Raw genomic sequence first — 17,477 nt, 5'->3', positions numbered from 1 at the left:
AGCTAGTGTTGTGAAGTTAATGCCAAAGAAATGTCAGCTTGTGCAAATCCGATTGGATGAAGGTAATGCGCTATAATCCTTAAACTATTGCTTATTAACACTGGAGAAAACAACCTGTCTTATAGTTGTTATTGTGTGTAGGGTTTACTTTCACAAAGTTATATTATTTAACAATGTTTTTTCCCCTTTTTTTTATCCCCCCTACCCCCTCTTTTTGTTTTTACTCCCCAAATGTATCTGGCCAATTACCCCACTCTTCCGAGCTGCCCCGGTCGCTGCTCCACCCCCTCTGCCGATCCGGGGAGGGCTGCAGACAACCACGTCTCCTCTGATACATGGGGAGTCACCAGCCGCTTCTTTTCACCTGACAGTGAGGTGTTTCGCCAGGGGGACGTAGCGCGTGGAAAGATCACACTATTCCCCCACGAACAGGCGCCCCGATCGACCAGAGGAGGCGCTAGTGCAGCGATCAGGACCCATACCCACATCCGGCTTCCCACCCGCAGACACGTCCAATTGTGTCTGTAGGGACGCCTGACCATGCCGGAGGTAACACAGGGATTCGAGCCACCGATCCCCGTGTTAGTAGGCAACGGAATAGACCGCCACGCCACGCCACCCGGACGCCCTAGAATGCTTTTAGATCTGTCCATAATTGATGCACTCTCAGAAACCACTGATTTAGTCTGTTAGAGGAAATTTAACAGTGTGCATGTATGCTATGAGGTAGCTAAGGACTGCATGCAGAACGTTCTGCGGTTATTACCAAATAAGGTGTGTTCGAACACGTGACCAAAAGTCACCAAAAATGTATTGTCGGCCATGTTGGAGGATAAGAACGCTGTGGGTGAATTGCACTTCAGCAGCAAAATCGTCGCCGTTATCAGACATGCCTTCATTTTGTTTAATTTACAAATGTGGTAATAATAGAGTTTTCACTGCATGACCATAACTCTAGTTCATCTTCAGAGACGGGTTCAGAATTTGCAGGTAATTCTGTTTCTATGTAAACAGCTTCTTTTCTCGGTTTGGGACTCACTTTGCATTGTGGGCAAAGCCAAGTGGTTCTGGCTTTACTTGGCAACCTTTTGTAGCCTAAACCGCCAAGATGGAAATATGTTCCATGTTGACAAAATTGATTGTGGCATTGCAACAGTTTCTCATTGATGTTGGGCATTTTTCCACAAATACAAATCTTTTCTAAGTTCACTGCCTTTGTGGCATAACTTTCATTTGTTGATTTTTACTTAGTTGTCCTTTTCTTTGGCTTAAATTCAGGAAGTTTTCTGCAGTGGGGGCAGTACCATGCCTTTGGAACTTTCTGTATAAAAAGGCAAAGAGAAGTGAAACTTTGAAACAGGGCAAGATTCGTTTTTACAAAACAAAATTTCTTTGGATGTACGTATTTTGCTTGCAATAACAACATCCATCTATGTCTCTGTTCCTCTCTATTTTCAGATTTTGTTTCCTTGTGTACCATCTTCCAAGTGTTTCCGGTAAAACACAGATCCTCCAAAATAAGGATAACTTTGGTACACACTCATCCCAAGGATTTTGATCTGGCATGATTTTCTCATGAACCAAACCTGTCATGTTTTCTTGCACAGACAACAAAGTCACAGTATGAACGACTGACTGTATGAAGTTGCTGCTGAACCAGACAATGATAGATGTGGTTCCTTTTCAATACATATTTTGAGCTAACCTTTTCCAAACATGATTTCTTTTGAGTGTATGATTTAAAATCTATACCCTCAATACAAAAAGGGCATTTCACCTCCCCACAACAGTCACAGGAACAAAGGAAGTCTGGAGTTTTATGGAGAAATGGGTAGTTTCTTGATAAATGTGCCACATTTTGAAATCTTGAAATTCTTATGCAGAGGTTTCATCGACTTTTCATATTCAGAAATAGCAAGGTCCTCGTGTTCACATCCATGCCTTGTGGATGCTGTGCTGAATTTAAAAACATCTGGGTAGCTTATAGTCTTGATGAGCGACTGAAACGGTTGGGCTGGGTCAGTATGATAAGCTGCATAACACTTCGATGAACCAACGCTTTCAACTCTGTGTTTATAAAAACAGCCTCCCTTTGATTGTGAAATTGTTTCCCTTTCCACGATTTTCACTTCTTCATCTGTGATGTTTAGTTCTACTTTGTGGCACTCCTTGAGAAGCTCGTTATACTCCAGAGTAGTAAACTTTTTTATCGAAAAGGTCTCTGATTGAATTTACATTTCTTGATTTTGACAGAAACGACTCTGAATAAGGTGAAATGACTGAAAGATGTGCTTTACCTTGTGTAGGTTTCCAAAGAATGAAGCCTTAGCTTGACACTCTAATGACTCTCCTCAACCATATCCACATCAGAAAAAAAAAATTCCACAGGACCACCCTGTAAAATGTAACTTTTTACTTCAACACAAGATATATTTGGTACAGAACGATTTATCGATTAGCAAAGAAAAAAAAAGAGAAAAAAATGGGTTAACAAGAACAGGAGTCCGAGAGGTCAAAAAACTGTGGCTCCACTCTCTCCTTGCCTGACTCCACCCCCTTTCTTCTCCAACTCTCCTCGCGAGAGTATCAAAAGACAACTAAAGGTGCATGCAGTTGCTAGGAAGCAACCATTACAGTCTCCTATTCCCAAATATTACAAATGTAACATAAGTGAGATCTTATACATTTTAAATTATTCACACACCTTTTATGTGCAAGGAAACAATTAACTTATTGCATTACTGTAAATATGAACTGTAAATCAATGCATGATATTAGTCAAATATTTATATTTTATATTTTATCAATAAACTGCATTTAGGCTCCTACATTACTGGCCCTTAATTGTTATCAATGTCCTTGAAACAATCAGTCAAAAAAATTTAACTTAAAGGAGCCTACATGCTAAGCTACTTAAAGTTCAACTAACTAAGGAAACCTTCTCTTTCTTCGCCACATCCCAAATGAGGACTTCGCTTCAGAACAGCTCATCAATTATCCTCAGATTCTTGAAGGAGACATAGCGTCATTACTGGGCGACAAAGTTCATTGGTCTTGGTCTGAACTTTCACTTGACGAACAAGGCCTTTCTTGTCAGGAAAAGTCTCCACAATTCTTCCAAGTGGCCATGAATTACTGGGTGATGTGTCATCCACAGTCAGCACCACATCACCGACACAGAAGTTTCTTCCAGGCGTGGACCATAGTTGATGTTCTTGGAGCTGCTGGAGGTATTCTTTGCACCAGAGTTTCCAGAAGACGTCCGTGAGGTACTAGACTTGCCTCCATCTGCGGTTAGCGTACCGGTCATCCTCCACACTTGTTGAATACTCCTGGTGGTAATTCGGGCTTGACCTCAAGTAACACCAGGTGGTTGGGCGTTAAGGCCTCTAAATCATTGAGGTCTGAAGATGCCTTTGTAGTGGACCTGCTGTTTATGACTTTGTCTGGCAGGTCTTCGTCCCAACTCTATTTCTGCCTGCATAAATCTTGCAGGATTCTTTTGGCAGGCAGCACTACTGGAGTTAGAAAGCCCAATGGGTCATAGATGGAACTGATGAGGGAAATCAGGCCTCTCCTGGTGTGTGGTCAGTCTTTGAGGTTGAGGTTGAACTTGAACTGATCTGATTCGACAGACCACTGGATTCCCAATCCTCTCTATTGGCAAGTTGTTTTCATCCAAGTCCAGACCTTGAAACCCTTGTGCTCTTTCCTCTTCGGAAATTGAGTTGAGCAACTTCCGGCTGTTGCTCAACCATTTGTTAGTTGAAATCCACCTTTCGCCAACATGCTCCTCAAGTCAGTGCAAAGGGCAATTGCTGTATCTTCATCAGTAGTTGACTTAAGACAGTCTACATAAAAATTCCTTTTGACTGTTTTGGCAGCTTCTTTACCAAATTCATCCTCAAAATCTGTTGCACATTTCAGAAGTGCAAAGGTTGCAACACTTGGCGATGATGTTGCCCGAAAGATGTAGACCAACATCTTGTGTTCAACAAGCACCTGCTCGTAGTTCCCATCAGGCCACCAGAGAAACATGAAGAGATCCGTGTCTTCATTGCTGACTCTGACCTGGTGGAACATGGCCTCCACGTCGGCCATAACCGCCACAGTCTCTTGTTGGAATCTCATGAGGACCACCACTAGTGAGCTTGTTAGGTTTGGTCCTTGCAGGAGCTGTTGGTTCAGCAATGTTCCTCGAAAGCTTGCTCCGCAGTCAAAGACAACACACAGTTTTTGCTTGACTGGATGTCTGATCTCCATGGTGAGGCTGATACCATGTTCGCCCCTCAGTTGGCTCACGTTCAGAACTGTTGAGCTTCACCGCGTAGCCTTTCTTGAGGATGTCATCCATGAATACAACATATTCTGTATAAAACCTGACACCTCTAGAGAATCTTTTCCGTAGGTTCAGCGCACGTTGCTTGGCAACTGATCTGTTATTTGGCATACACAATGACTTATTCCTCACCGGAGGGCAAACACTGTAATAACCATCCTCAAGTTTTGAGGATTGGGACACCATGTTAATAAACTGGTGATCATCCTTGGACATTTCGATGCCCTCGTTTTGTCCAGCATCAGGAAAGTCCTGTTTGAACTGCAGTTGCCAGAGCTCTTCTAGTTTGGCTACTGAGATTCAATTTGCAGTTACTTCTATCTATTTGTTTGTCTCCATTATATCGCTTCTACCTCTGAGTGGGCCATTTATCGTCCAGCCTAATATTGTTCTCACGACGTATGGTCCACCATCCATGCTGCTGACCACTTTTAGTGGCTCCATTGCCTTGGGAACATTTGCTCCTATGAGTAATCCAACCTCTGCTTGGATAGTGGGAAGTTTCACCTCCTTTAGGTGAGGCCAACTGTTCACGTCCTCTTGGCGGGGAATATTATCTTTGGTTATAGGGATGGTTTTCTGTGAAAACACCTCTGAAAGTTTGATAAACTGATTTTCATCCAGGCTACTGATTTCCAGTTCAGTCACAATGCAAGTGTTCACAACTGATTAATTTCCCATTGTTTGCAACGCAATGCTTGTATTGTGTCCATTCACACTAAGTTGCTTTATCAGTGACTCTGTAGTGAAGATAGCTGCGCTACCTGGGTCCAAAAATGCTGTCACTACCTTGGTTCCCTTTTGTTCCTTGACATACACTGGAATGGTTGAAAGAGCACAATCTTCCTTACCGGCCCCAGTGATGCCAAAAGTTTCTGTCATTTGTACAAGGGCACTTGATACGGATTGCTGTTCACAACTTTCTTTTGCCGTTTCTTCTTTCGAGTCACTAGTGTTCATGTGCAGCAGTATGGGATGCAGTCTAGAGCATTCTTGACATTGAAATTTCTCTTTGCAGCTGTTACTCATGTGACCATGTTTCAAACATGCAAAACACAGACCTTTGCTTCTCAAGAGGTCACTCTTTTCTTTGTGTGGCTTGCTTTTGAATTTTCTGCAGACTGTGAGGCTGTGTTGCTTTCCTTTGCAATAAACACAAGGCTTGCTGTTTGCGTCCACTGAGACAGTTTGTGTTTTTGGTGTTGCTTGTTTGTCGTTTTCTGTCTTGACTTTGTTTTCGGTTCTTGGGGGGGACAACAGCTGTTGTGAATACTTTCTTTGGTTTGAGTGTCTCTGCATATTGTCGTTTTGGTTCCTGTCGGACTGGGTCTCTCATGCTTGTGGTGGTTTCTTTTATGTTTCCATAGAGTATTATACAGTGTAATATACATAGTGTAATATACACATAACTTACTTATTGACAAAGTCGACAAAGTCCTTGTACTTCACTTTTTTCTTTGTTTTTTCTTGAAAGTCACAGGCAGACTTTCTCCAAGTTTCTTTGAATTTGTATGGCAGCTTGTTAGCCAGTGCCTTTATGTTAGCTGTGTTGTCCAAGTCTTCCATGTAGCTAATATCTGTCGTTGTGTTGGAGCAGCCCATGAGGAATAACACGAAGGACTGTAGCGCAGCGCCATCTTTTGGCTTGATTGTCTGCCAATCCAAAGCCTCCTTTTATGTAGGCTTCTGCTATCTTGTAGTCATCGCCAAAACGCTCTTTTAGCATTTGTTTTGCTTTAACATAACCTGCTGAAGGTTCCATGTTGATGTAGCTCTTAACCAATTCATGCGGTTGTCCACTTGTGTATTGCAGCAAAAATTGTAGGCGATCGTCACTAGTGCGGACTTCAACTGCATGTTCAATAGGTCTGATAAAGAATTTATATTCAAGCGGGTCACCCTCGAATGTTGGAATTGTGAGATCAGGAAGTAATAATGCGTTGTAATTCTTCACAAGGTACTCGGGACGTTGGCTTGCTGAGAGATAGCCGTGCATAGACTATCAAGTACTGGTCCGTCATTGAATTCTATGTTCGGCGCAGGAGCACCGTCGCCACAGCCGGGACGCGAACCCGTATCTCTCGCACCGCGGGCGACAACGTTAACCAGTCGACTAAAGGATCCGACCCGTTAGCTAAGGGCTACCGAGCCTATTCATGCGTGATCATTACATTATATTTGGTACAGAACGATTGTCGATTAGAAAAAAAAAAGTTTTTTTAACAAGAACAGGAGTCCGAGAGGTCAAAAACCCGTGGCTCCACTCTCTCCTTGCCTGACTCCACCCCCTTTCTTCTCCAACTCTTCTCGCGAGAGTCTCAAACGACAATTAAAGCTGCATGCAGTTACTAGGAAGCAACAGTTATAGTCGCCTATTCCCAAATATTACAAATGTAACATAAACGAGATCTTTTATACATTTTAAATTATTCACAAACCTTTTATATGCAAGGAATCAAACAATTGTTGCATTACTGTAAATCATTTCATGCTAATTAGTCAAATATTTATATTTTATCAATAAACTGCATTTAGGCTCTACACCTTGCATTGATTCAGAGCTGTTGTAGCGTGCCAATAAACTCCACAGTAGACTGGTTAAGTTTTACACACTCGAACTGCTTTTCACCACCCTTCCGTGCTACGTTACCACTGAGGTCGCCACTTGTGCGCGTCATAAGTCCTCGCCTGTAATTTAGAGTGACCACACCATAACTCTACAGCTGTCAAACTCTCCCGAGTTCAGCTTTACTTGGCTCTGTAATGTCTGTTGCCTTCTTAGAGCTCTTCTCTGTAGTTGCAGCTTCATTGATGTGCTTCTCTTTAATGAGTGCTCCATATCCTCCTTCAGTTTTTTGGCAGATTTAAAACGAATGGCATTTACCTCTGCATAATCAACGTGCTAGACATATGAACGCAAAAGCCATGTACATTTCCCCTGAGTGTATGATAATTTGCCATTAAGTCGTATCCACACTTCTACACAAAACAAGACACTCGCTATGTCCGAGCAACATTCACCCAATCCGGCCATACAACCAGTACAGTGGGCAGAAAGAACTACACCAGTGGTGCCCAACCCTGCTCCTGGAGAGCTACCATCCTGCCATTTCCCCACTCCAACTCTAATTTAACACACCCGATTCTACTAAATTACCTATTGACCAAGACCTTCATTAATTGAATCAGATGTGTTAAATCAGGGAGTGAAAACCGGCAGGAGGGTAGCAGCAGGGTTGGGCACCACTGAACTACACCATCATCAGTTGTTATGATCCATAGCCGGACAAGTGGATCATTCATCCGTTGAGAATGCCTAACTTTCGCAACCAAAACATGTCTTTTTTATAATACAACTGTAAACTACTAATAAGACACGTTAGTCCCTAGCTAACGGGTCTGACCCTTTAGCCGAGCGGTTAGTGATGTCGCCTTGTGGTGCAGTATACCCCGTATCGCATCGGGCAAGAAAATAACCGGTTACACAACCAAGAACATATAAACCCAGAAACCACGTGATTGTAGGCTTGAACGCTTCGAAATACTTTGAACTGATTTTTTTTTTGTGCTCGTGTCCAGAACAAGATAGTGTAACGTGCATGGATAAGTAGACACGTTGGTCCTTGACTAACGGGTCGGACCCTTTAGTCGACTGGTTAACATTATCGCTTGCGGAGCGGGAGATACGGGTTCGCGTCTCGGCTGTGGCGACGGTTCCCGGGCTGCCCACCCCCCCAATTCGCTACAATATGAAAGAATGTCACAAGATTGGATTGGTGGTGGACATTCTGGACTGAACTTCTGAGCAGGAATGAGCAGTGGATCCATTTCAATTTTTTATATATTTTCTCTTGGTAGCGACTTTTCACATCTCCTTCGAGTTTAGCTGCAGATAGCATTAGTTTCGTGTGTACATCGTCACTAAGTCCTCCAACATGGCCGCGGCCTCGTATTGAAAACACGTGTGACGTCACGCAAACATGCCCCATTGTTTATTAGACGCATGTCCTAACATGATCCAACCACAAAACACACACACACACACACCAACTTGGTTTGCAAAATCCGAACATCTAGCGAAACACGCCAACATTTTTTCCCTCTTGTTGCCTTCTCTTAGATATCAATAGCAGACAGTAGTCTGTGCCGTGGCTCATTAGACAGGCTGATGGTTGAGGTCTTGTCAGCTCAATGTCCAATTAGCATGTCTCAGCTTGGCACAGACCTTTATCCTAGCAGGGGAGGGAACTGTATATACATACTGATAGTCACATAATTATGCGCTTGCATGTGCAGCCTTGAATCCTGACTGGTCCTGGCAGATGATAAAAGAGGCATTGCATAAAAGCACTGCTTAAAATGAAAGACTAAATAGCATGAATTCAAAAACCTATCTATCTATCTATCTATCTATCTATCTATCTATCTATCTATCTATCTATCTATCTATCTATCTATCTATCTATCTATCTATCTATCTATCTATCTATCTGTCTGTCTATCTATCTGTCTGTCTGTCTGTCTGTCTGTCTGTCTGTCCATCCGTCTATCCGTCTATCCATCTATCTATCTATCTATCTATCTATCTATCTATCTATCTATCTATCTATCTATCTATCTATCTATCTATCTATCTATCTATCTATCTGTTTCTCCCATGTTCATGCCGTTGTCATCCCTTGGAGCTTCGGCGTCATTCCTCACTAAAGAGACTGATTAAGATCCCATCAATCGGAGCCCACATGTGAAAGGCTGCCAGCCAGAAGACAGCGTAGCCTATTAGCGAGCTTCTTCGGGAGCAGGAAGATGTCTCTCCGACAACAGCGAACACCATTTTCTTGGACCTCGCTGACATCATTCTCGCCATCATTATTCGCTTCCATTAATTTTTTTCCCTTCCTCCCATCCAATATAATTTCTTTAGAAAAGCACGCGCAGATTAGTCATTAGTCATTTATGATTAGACACTAGAGGAAGCGCTGTCATGTTAAGACAATTTACAGGCCATATCTTGTAAGCATAAGCAGAAACATATCACCCACTGGTATAAGCACGTATTGATTAACTATGCGTGCTGATTGGGTAGTCGTGCTGCATGTTGCACCGCGGAAGCCCGTTGGTGACCCTTCAGATACCGAGTGGGGTTCTCAGTGCAGCCCCGAAGGCCGCGAATAGCCGTAGACAACGAGTAACCTGCACCGCCCATTCACCGTTAGCCCCACCTGTACCGCGTATTCGAGAAGTCGTCCATTCATCAATTCAAGACCTCAGTGAACGCGTCCCGCTCCCGTGGGAGGTATTTATTAATTTCCCGGGGAACTTTGTTGTGTTTACCCAGAATCCAGATCTCTCCCACGGCGGCGGTGCCATGGTATCGCCTGTCCGACGTGGTCACATGATCTGCTCCTGCGGGAGCTCGTTATCTCTCAGCGCTGCGGAGCTGTGCCAGAACAACAACAGACTCGTCTATAGCGTCCTCTCTGTATCAGAGCACATCTAATACCCCTCTCCCACTCTGTACCTGCCCTTTAGTTTAGGGCAATTCACCACTCCGCGGTCGGAAGAGGGCTAGCAATTTAACTGGAAGCGAACCCCCCCCCCCCCTAATTCACCGCTGAATGAGTAGCATGGTTGAATTTTGAAGGATAACATGCCGGCGAACAAATCGTATTTACTTGCTACAAAGGCAGCCGGCCATGGCAGTTTTGTCACTAACCACTAACCACTGCTTCCTGGTGGAGATGAGATTTGAGACGCCAAATGAATTCCTCCTTAAGGGACCATAAACTTGTGAATAGAATTGAAAGCCGGTGTAATGGGATGGGTGGGGGGGTGGGGGGGAGCCTTTGTCCTCTGATGCCCAAATCAGATTAAGTTTGTCCCTGTGAGTGAGAGATGAAATGCTTGTCAGGAGCACCGGTCTCACTCACATAGGCGGCGGGACGTCGCTCACATATCGCCAGCCAAACGACGAATACCCCATTTGCCCCGTCACCTCATGGCACGTGCAGGCAGCCCTTTTAGGAAGAACTGGTGGCGTGCCGCACATGGGAAACGCGTGACGTCAAACAACACAGCGTCGCTGATTTAACGGGTCAAGATATCATGAAATAGTCAACAGCCGCGCTAAATAGCCGTACACCCACTCTCTGACTCCCCCCCCATCTCTCTCAAACACACACACACACACACACACACACACACACACACACACACACACACACACACACACACACACACACACACACACACACACACACACACACACACACACACACACGCGCGCGCACACACACACACGTTAATTGTTCCCACCGACTTCAGTTTCTGACCTTATACTTGTGAAGCCGTGAGGGGCGATGATGCAATGCAAATGATGTCTTTACTCTGTTTGCACCCCTCCCTCCCCTCCCCTCTCCTCTCCTCCTCCCCCAGCCTGCGCAGTAAAGGTCTGCAGAGCTGTTCTCCTAATTAAAAGAAGTTCTTTTGTTGAGTAAATATCAAAACATCTCCTTGTCTCGGGTCCGTGAAAAACCAAATTAAAAAGGCCACACCAAGTCTGAGTACGCAGCAGAGCTCTGGGGTCTACTCTGCTCTATTTGTCTTTATCTTTCTCAAACAGACGCAGCTTTCGGGTCCAGCAGGAAAGCCTGTGGGTCATGGTAATGTCAGACTGGCTCGGTCGGACGGAGGATTTTTTCTTTTTTTTGAAGGCCAACAAACAGTTTCTTTAGAGACGGGGAGATGCAATCTGGGGTTTGACAAAAAGACAGTGAATTTATATTCATATTGATATCATTACTGTTAATACCATTCATAACAAATAGTGTGGATTAGATGAAGATACAGTATTGTTATCTATGCAGAAAGGTCCATATGACCCCCCCCCCGGCTAAGGCTGGCCAGACATATCACACTTACTTTTCCTCGTGCTCTGCAACATTTGTGCAGCCGCGCAGCACAAATGTTGCAGAGCACGCGCCGCAAAGATGGTGCAAAACGAGGGTTTTCCTCCTTCAAAGAGACGAAAATACTCTTAAGGCTTGTCACTCGGTTGAAAGCGGGTGCATAGAACATTCTGGGGCTTGAACATTTAGTGCCAGTTAGCGGCGAGTGCTCCCCACCCCCAGTTCTGATTAGGCAGTTTGTCTTGTGCTATGTCAGCCATCTTGTCAGTCAGCCTCTCCGCCCTTAATGACTCCTGTCATTCAGGGATGTAACTGTCAAGACGAGTCAACCGCTGCACTTCCCCCTGCCGTGATTGGATAATGAGCTGAGCGTCAACACGTTTAACGCATTTATACTGCAAATTATCAACAAGATGCCAAGCACGGAGACGCGTATTTCTCCTTCTTCTGGAGACGGAGGAGTGTGAGGGCAGAGAGGAAAGTTGAGAGCGAAGACCGGGGGGTGGTGGTGGATGCAGCGGTAACGAAGGACGATGTCTGATTTTTGTAGGAGTGGAAGGGAGGTGTTCAAAAGAAAAGTGGAGGTTCTTCAGATGTGGCAATGCTGATGAAAAGAGAAAAAAAAGGAGAGATGAGTGCTGGAGCCGAGAGGTGGAGAGGAGAGGAAGAAAAGAGGGGTTGTTGATCAGTGTGCATTATTCATCCCTGCTGACACATCAGAATCTCTGATTCATCTGGAGAAGGGCATCAGTCAAGTCACAACCTATCTCTTAGCTTTCACTCACACACGCGCGCGCACGCACGCACGCACACGCGCGTGCCCGTGCACGCACGCACACCACACACCTGCATGTGCCATTCTGGTTACATGTTGATGTGGCTCAAGCCCTCTACAATGCAGAAAGCTGCAACCACATATATACACCTACTAGATGGTGCATCTGACGTCCAGACTACGGAGAAGTGCTTATTCACCATTTTGACTCCCATCACCACCAGTGTGCAGCACCAGTTCAAATACACTTGTCACGAAGGAAATGCAGCAACCCCAAGCCCCAGACTTTCCTGGCCGGTGCAGTGGTGGCTGTTGACATGTTTCCATTGCCAGCATAGAGAATCAACAGAGCTCAGTCAGTACCAGCTCTGGTAGAAACCAAAGCTGCTCCACGGGTATTGGGTGTCATCCCATATTTCCAGTCGATGCGAAGTTATTTCTGCTGAGAAGAGGCAGGGGATCACTGACGCCCGTGGATGAACCCTATGGGATGCTGCACGAAGTCAGTAGACACCGTCACTGGCTTATAAGCCACTGTCCCTAACAATGAATACCTGAGGGGGCGTGCATCTCTTGACACAGATACCTGATCTGCTTGTCAGATACTGGGGCAGAGGGGATTTGAATGATTGTCTCGCTGTCCCATTTTGCTGAGGGACTGGTGTGTGTGTGTGTGTGTGTGTGTGTGTGTGTGTGTGTGTTTATGTATGTGTGTGTGTGTGTGTGTGTGTGTGTGTGTGTGTGTGTGTGTGTGTGTGTGTGTGTGTGTGTGTGTGTGTGTGTGTGTCTCCAGTGATGCTGAGAAGTGGAGTAGAAATCGCAGAGGCCAAAAAAGGCGGCGGGGGGGTCTTCAGTGGAGATGAATCCATGTGTAAAAACGGATGATTAACATAATTAGGAATGTGGAAATGGTCTGGAACAATAACCAGCAAACACAAGGCGCCCCAGGGAAACTTCCCATCTGTGTGTGTGTGTGTGTGTGTGTGTGTGTGTGTGTGTGTGTGAGGGGAGGGGGGAAAAAAACACCCCGACTTTTCATACATGAAATATGACACTTTGATTTTCCAGTTGACATTGGCCCCGCTCAGCAGATATGTAGAGGCATAAACAGGCGGATGAAGTGTTCCTGATTACGGCCCTGACAAGCTATAACCCTAAAAGTGTGTGAGGGTGAATCGATGTAGCATTAAATTACAACGTGTGTGTGTGTGTGTGTGTGTGTGACTGACAGCGTTAAAAGCATACACCCCCCCTCCCCCGCCGCTTGTAACTGTAAACATATGGCAAATCTATATCCGATGAGACTGTAAACGGGCCAATGGCCACATAATACAGCGATGGGCTGGTTTTAAATTATACATCATGCAGGGAAACAGATGCTCAGCCGTATAGGTGCAGTCCCTCCATTGTCTGGAGAGCAGCCTATTTGAATAAGTCCATCCGCCTCGCCACCTGGCGCCCCGCTTTCATTTGGCCCAACTGCACAATAAATGCAAATTGTCCGAAGGGGAGACAACGCGAGGTTTGGTATTAACCGGAACCCGGACTGAGCTGTCGGTCCAACTGTTCCGACTAAATGACACGATGAAGTATATCAGTCATTTCTAAATGTGATGAGCAACGAACTGGATGTGGAACAAAGGAGACGCTCTGCCAATCTGCTGCTGGGGCTCCGCGCGCGCGGCGGCGGCGGCCGGGAGAGGGGGGGGCGGTTAAGGGGGACGCGCGCGCTCTGTTGCCGACCAGGCGAACTACACGCGCGCGCACACACACACACACGCGCGCGCGCACGGGCTCCCCCCCCCCCATTCGACCCAAACCAAACCATTAAAACAAAGTCACAAACGCCCGAGGATAACATGTAGTGACGAGGACACGTCGCCTATAAACGGCGCAGTTTAAACTCAGCGCTACACGTGTCCCATTAGATGCGAAAAGGTTTTTATTTTATTTTTATTCTTTGTCCGTCTGACATGTGGGAATAAGCGATCTGGGTGAGGTCGCGCTGCACACAGCCACTGCGCGCCTTCATCGAGCTGGGTTACCTTGGTAGGAAGTGCCCCGTCCTCTGCGCTGGCAGGTGAATGCATGTGGGATAGGTCTGCAACTCGAAGCGCCCTCGGAAACACGGAAAATAGCAGGTAAATCCAGAGTTTCCCCCTCAAGGATCTGCCTTTGGCAACGATGCGCACATCGCCGACGTTCTGCAACTACCCGGTCGACTTCTCGGGACCACCGCGGGTCACGGCGAACAGCCCTGCTGCCGGGGGAGCATCGCTGGTCGCGCGGCCGTAGATACTGGTGGTTGATGTCATTGATACTCCCTGCTTTCCTCCTTAATGCCCTCTTCTCTTCCTCTTCCTCTCTCTCCTCTTCGCTCACCCCCCCTCCCCTCTCTATCTCACACACCGGAGCCCTCCCCCTCCCACTCACATGACGTGATGCAGTCGAGATCTCCAATAGCAACCGTATCCCCCATCACCCCCCATTACATTACCCTGGCGCTGGACCGCTGACTAGTGCTGAAGAGGTGGCTGCTGAGGCGGGTTGGACGTTTTGTACTGGCAGTCTTTACTGCTAAAGGCTTTACATTCCCCGTGGGTCAGAATAAGGGGTTGAAACCCTGCAAATTCTAATAATAACTACAGGACTAATATGGATTAATTATAGTTGTAGGTAGGGATATACCAAGCCAGAGCTAAGAGATCTGGGCTTCATCATACATGTCTGTCTCTCTCTATCTGCAAATATATGTAGATGTACACCGATCAGCCAAAACATTAAAACCAATGACAGGTAAGTGAATAACATTATCTTGTTACAGTGGCACCTGTCAAGGGGTGGGCTATATTAGGCAGCAAGTGAACAGTCAGTTCTTGTTGTTGTGTTGGAAGCAGGAAAAATGGGCAAGCACAAGGATCGGAGCGACTTTGACAAGGGCCAAATTGTGATGGCTAGACGACTGGGTCAGAGCATCTCCAAAGCAGGAGGTCTTTTGGGGTGTTCCTGGTATACAGTGGTTAGTATCTACCATATGTGCTCCAAAGAAGGACAACCGGTGAACTGGTGACAGGGTCATGGGCGCCAAGGCTCATTAACGTGCATGGGGAGTGAAGGTTAGCCCGTCTGGTCCGATCCCACAGATGAGCTACTGTAGCTCAAACTGCTGATAAAGTAGATGGTGGCTATGATAGACAGGTGTCAGAACACACAGTGCATCACAGCTTGCTGTGAATGGGGCTGTGTAGCTGCAGACTGTTCAGAGGGCCCATGATGCCCCCTGTCCACCACCAAAAGTGCCTACAATCGGCACATGAGCATCAGAACTAGACCATGGAGTGGTGAATGGGTGGCCTGGTCTGACGAATCACATTTTCTTTTACATCATGGGGATGGCCGGGTGCATGTGCATTGTTTACCCGGGGAAGTATTGATACCAGGATGCACTATGGGAAGAAGGCGAGCCGGTGGAGGCAGTGTGATGGCTCTGGCAATGTTCTGTTGGGAAACCTTGGGTCCTGGCATTCATGTGGATGTTACTTTGAAACATACCACCTACCAAAACATTGTTGAAGACCAAGTACACCCCTTCATGGCAACGGTATTCCCTGATGGCAGTGGTATTCCCTGATGGCAGTGGCCTCTTTCAGCAGGATAATGCACCCTGCCACACTGCAAACATTGTTCAGGGGTGGTTTAAGGAACATGACAGAGTTCAAGGTGTTGTCTTGGGCCTACAAATTCCCCAGATCTCAATCTGATCGAGCATCTGTGGGATGTGCTGGAAAAACACGTCTGATCCATGGAGGCCCCACCTTGCAACTTACAGGAGTTAAAGGATCTGCTGCTAACGTCTTGGTGCCAGATACCAGAGGACACCTTCAGAGGTCTTGTGGGAGTCCATGCCTCGACGGTTCAGAGCGACACGACGGGGGCCTACACAATATTAGGCAGGTGGTTTTAATGTTTTGGCTGAACAGTGTATGTGTGGGGAGGGGGGAGAGAAAGAGAGCAAGAGAATAGCTATTCATGTATTTCAAAGATAAAACATTTTGTCTTTTATAGTTCAAATAACACGCTGCCTTATGCCTTTTGGCTAGAGACCACACTGAGACAAGCAAGCAATTCACACATAATTAGGTCAAAGAATGGTGTTGCAGGCTGACACGATGGCCCCAGGACTGGGTGAAGAAAGCTTGATTCAACCATCCTTGCTCAACTCCAGCCCCACACGCTAAACTCTGCGAGGCAGCGTCAGCACAACTGCCTACCTATGTCTGCCTTGTCCCATTGTCACAGAGATAGTACCCAAACTTCCCCTTGACACCCTGATTACACACGGTTAGACTGTCAGAGGCATGCAGAGATCGATACGGACAACGTGTTCGCGTTGCTTTCTGGGTAAGATAACGTGTGAATAAAAATAATGCGCTCTTAAATCATTCGCCAGGTATTGCGTTTCTCACGGGTTCGTAATGAACAAAGGCTACTCGTCTGCAGGATTTTCTTTGTTTATTACTGACACCTAGCGGGGAAAGAGGAAACTACCACTGTGTCAGGTCATTTCTTTGTGGTTGGGGGCATACAGACCAGAGTCCTGTTTATAATAAATTATTTTTTTAAAAATCGCATTCTCTCCATCAGAAAGCATATGGGCTGCACAAACCTAACAAATCTATCTAAAACTCCCCATTCAAACCCTCACAAACACAATTCTTAATGGCCGCTTCTTGGTGGGGTGGTTCCCCTATTATGGAGACAGCACAATATCCTCTCCTTCTACGACACACACATTTTCCAATCTGTTCAACACAATGTCCAATCGACACAATTAACTTGTTGCTTTGACACATCACACCCCCAGGCCCGCCTTAAATTGCAGCATTTTCAACATTTAACACATTTATTTAAAGAGTGTCAACACCATCTCCTGGTGTTGAGTCAATGTTTGTTATTCGGCTAACTCTACAATTGGGTTGACCTTTAAAAATGCATTATTGTTTTCGGTTGCAATTAAAAACTATACTGACTCTGCAATTCACCCTGTGACCTGCATGACTGTATGGTCTTACAGTACTCCTATTTTCAAAGCTGAGGCTAGGGAGAGACGTCCCTAAAATTAGCTGGGTAAGTGGCCCTGTCTCCACCGCTGCCCTGCGGTTGTGACGTTAATTACACTCTATTTATACTTTAAGAGTTCAGGGTGCTGAAAGATCAAGTTTCTGTTATACTTTTATTTCCATGTCTCCAAGTTTATGTGAGCACTGGGGAGGGCCTGCGTCCAGCACGCTGATCTTAAAAAGTAGGACATGATGAATACAAGCTGAGACTGAATTCTACTTTGACTGTTTTGCTGCTAGGGTATGAGAAACAATATTTTCATTCTTGACACCAAAATGTAGAAAAAAATAAAATTGTCACACAAAAACACACAGACCCACTTGATGTTGTGATA

General features: G+C 45.7%; 1 protein-coding gene across 1 annotated transcript in view; it reads right to left on the bottom strand.

The window, feature by feature from the left end:
• The window catches only part of LOC130124059 (receptor-type tyrosine-protein phosphatase delta-like), a 99,245-nt gene extending 84,875 nt beyond the window's left edge, over window positions 1-14,370 (bottom strand). Inside the window, exon 1 of the mRNA XM_056293441.1 lies at window positions 14,068-14,370. The gene's annotated coding sequence lies outside the window, so the exon portion shown is untranslated. The remainder of the gene's footprint in view (window positions 1-14,067) is intronic.
• Between the last annotated feature and the right edge of the window lie 3,107 nt (window positions 14,371-17,477).

Source organism: Lampris incognitus, chromosome 14 (assembly GCF_029633865.1).
Source record: "Lampris incognitus isolate fLamInc1 chromosome 14, fLamInc1.hap2, whole genome shotgun sequence".
NCBI lineage: Eukaryota > Metazoa > Chordata > Actinopteri > Lampriformes > Lampridae > Lampris > Lampris incognitus.
Note: the sequence above shows the minus strand (reverse complement) of the source record. Positions and strands in the feature narration are given on the sequence as shown.